This window comes from Branchiostoma lanceolatum, chromosome 3 (assembly GCF_035083965.1).
Source record: "Branchiostoma lanceolatum isolate klBraLanc5 chromosome 3, klBraLanc5.hap2, whole genome shotgun sequence".
Lineage (NCBI taxonomy): Eukaryota > Metazoa > Chordata > Leptocardii > Amphioxiformes > Branchiostomatidae > Branchiostoma > Branchiostoma lanceolatum.
The window spans coordinates 5671137-5674503 of NC_089724.1; the positions used below are offsets into that span (position 1 = coordinate 5671137).

The 3367-nt window shown below is 41.8% G+C and overlaps 1 long non-coding RNA gene across 1 annotated transcript; it reads left to right on the forward strand.

Annotated features, from left to right (window-relative positions):
* The first annotated feature begins 1237 nt into the window (after nucleotides 1-1237).
* Nucleotides 1238-3367, forward strand: LOC136429226 (uncharacterized). The gene is made up of 2 exons (XR_010754715.1): nucleotides 1238-1339; nucleotides 2975-3367. It is a non-coding gene; the product is annotated as an uncharacterized lncRNA (long non-coding RNA).

The following is a 3367-nucleotide window of genomic DNA, read 5'->3' on the forward strand; positions in this document are numbered from 1 at the left end:
GTAGATATATCAATGTCAGCCACTCCACGTTACCATGGGTGGTTAAGAAGGAACAGTTCGCACATTTTGCTACCGAGATCGTTTTTAACAGCTATATTGACTATCGCCAAATCTAAGTTTGACTCTGATACCGAATGATAAGAGCGGTTGATCTGAAATGATTTACTGACCACAATTAACTTTTTTTTTAAATCCAGGAGCGTTACCGTTAGCGTCGTCTGATTTTTTTATTCTTCCAAGCACGATGAAAACGACCCTGGTGTTGCTTCTTGTTGTCCTGGTCATCTCTTTCGTGATGATGGCAGCGGAGAGCTGTGGTAGTACAGGCAATGGTGGTGCCGGCGGTGGCCACAGTAGTGGGGTAAGTTGTATTTTTGGCGATGCCTCAGTGGCGAGCCAAATGATGTAGTATTGTGTGCAGTTTGCAAATATGCTAGAAATTGCACAGGCATTTGTCTACAGGAATATTAATCCCAGAAGAATGTTTAGAATGTTAGTCAGCAGCACAAAGGATAGAAAGTGGGTCATGCAGCCCCCTGGGGGCATTCCTCCCAGAGAACCTAGACAGGCAGCTACATGTGTTAGCCAGATGTCAGTCAGAGTCAGGCTTATGTATACATGATCCATCTAAGACCTCAGATCTAGAGTTGTATTGTTCGTTTCTAAAACAGTGTGTGGCTGTTACAATATTTTTTTAGATGTCTTGATGCTGCTTCTTTCAACTGTAACATTTAATGTCTTTCTTCTGGCAACGGGTCATAACTGCATCAAGTTTGTACTGATACAGATTGTGCACACGCTGCTTCAATTACCTATAACGTTACAAGCTGAATAGCTAAAGGGCATTAACCCCGTTGTGTGTGTGTGTGTGTGTGTGTGTGTGTGTGTGTGTGTGTGTGTGTGCGTGTGTGTGTGCGTGTGTGTTAGAATTATGTGCTTGTGTTTTTTTGTGTCCGTTTTGTGTTTGTAGGTTTGCGCGTGTTTGTAGGTATGTTGATGTGTGCGGAGAATTATTCTGAGTAGATGTTGAAAGACCATTTGCAACAAAAAAGATCTAGATTAACGTTACGAAAGCGTCGTTAACACCTTTTTAGAGATTTTGGAGTGAATTTAATTCGACACTAGTGGACGGAATTCAATTATATTTGTCTGCTTGTGTATGAAAGCAAAATAGGCATGATTGGATGCAATATCAGTTGTTTTATTGGTGACATTTTCAAACCCAGGAGGGGCGTAGGAGCGTGAAGGAGTGGTTGGCCAACCACCAGGCCGAGGACGGGGACCGCCAAGAGGAGGTGGACAACGACGTGCCTTCCTAAGGGAAATGATTAATGAAAAGGTAAAAAAAGGGCAGTACTACATAGTTTCCTATGACGTGTTACTTATGTGTGCACTCCAAGCATATCTCCCGGTGGCAGAATCTTTTTTAAAGGCAAAGAGAGTGTCCTGTATGCCACCGGGGATCTGCCTGCACTCGCAAGCCTGCCGGACATTGTCTTTGCCTATATAAAGATCTGCTTGAATATAAAATACCTTAGCCCCATGTCTTGCCGAGATCATTCTTGTCCAAACAATCCTCCCCCAAGAACCAATGAGACATTTACATACATGCATACGGATTTTCCGGCTCATAAAACCGAAGATGTACGTTTTCTAAAAATGAAGTGTCTGGTATTAAAAAATGTAACTAATGTGGGCATTGATACATTTTACCAGTTTTTTTTACCGTTTATTTCAGTGTATAGATAACGTTGGGTAACCTAAATTCGGGATTTTTCCGATAATGGTTGACTGAAATCAATCTAGCAGAACAATAAACCATCCTTTTTTTCTATTATTCTGTCAGTATCATGTACTATCTTTGCACTAATCATATATATGGTAGATTTTGTCTCTAGTCGTGCTGACACCATAATATTTCAACTTGAAACTATCGTCCGCCGCACGCACAATGACAGTGCTGTCGGACAGGGGGGCACATTAATTCGGGAGAGAAGATTCGTCTTGAATATCTTACCGCTAATCACATTTTATACAGCAGCTATTCGTTCTATCCTTGGCTTGAGGAGAGTGCTATGGATATAGACGTGTCCAAGTAAAAAAAAATACACGAAAAAACGGCCGTACCGCACACATCAGGCCAGTTCCGGAACAACCCGTGTGTTGAGTCGGTAGAACTTCACTCAAAGTCGGCCCATCGTCATCATCGGGCAACGTGTAACGTTACATTATTCATGGGAAGTTAGCTGGATGCCGTAGCAATGGTAATACTAACTATGTCCATGTGTTCCTTGTTGTGTTAGGAGCAAACTTTGAGGAAAACATCTTCCTCAGTCCACTATCACACGCAGCATTTAGACAAAAAGTGTTCCTCACAAACCTTTGTCGTCTGCTTGACAACAGGATTCTGGTTAACAATATGGCGGCGGGAAAATACACGTGCCGTAGGTTGTAGCAACAGAGAGGAGTTTTGATGATTGATCACACTTAGAATCCAGTTGCAGGTTAGCAAAAGAGATTGTAATAAGTTGTCTTATAAATAATTGTGTTTAGCAGGCAGGAGATGTGACATTTGTCTTATAAACCAGCGAACAACCGTGCAGTGTGAGTCTCCCACGAAGCCCCCAGACTCTGTCAATAAGGGACAGAGAGTTTTTGACGTCGCCAACTTCTAATGCATGGTTATCGAAGCTTTTCAGCCAGTGTTCTGAATACGTTAGTCTATCTGCTTTGCATTGCTGGCGTTATAACTGATTTTGCATCTAGCACATATCCCTAAATACCCCGTTTTCGAAAAATCCCGACTTTAAGTACCCCACGAATTTAGGTTACCCAACGTTATATATTTTAGTGGTTGTAGCTTTTCACATGCCCTGAAAGGTGCATGTAAGACTTACGTAGAGGATTTCTAAAAGATCTAAAAGTCCGGTGTACACTGCTCATGGTATTTTGTTGTATTTGTGTTTTTGTGCAGGGCAGTCGGGGTGACTATCACGTGCCCTCAACGTGATCACTGACCGCCGTCAAGAACTTCTCTGGCATAGTCCTTTGTTAACATTAGCGTTGCTAGCTGTAGCTTTGCAGATTTAAAATGAAATGCTTAATACGTGTGTAAGGGATCGCTTGAGGTGCATAATTCCTAACCGATTATCAGGAACAATGGGAATAAGAGATTCAACACTTTGTCTGTAGAACTCTGACAACATATGACACGATTTGAATGCATCATCACTGCAAATCTATTAAGTTGTAATCTTTCTAGTTAAATCTAAGAACCTATATACGATTCGCAACTGCGTTAAGTCGCGCAAAGATATGTCAGGTCACCCCGTGCCAAACTACGGCAAATAAAGGCTAAATCTTGAAA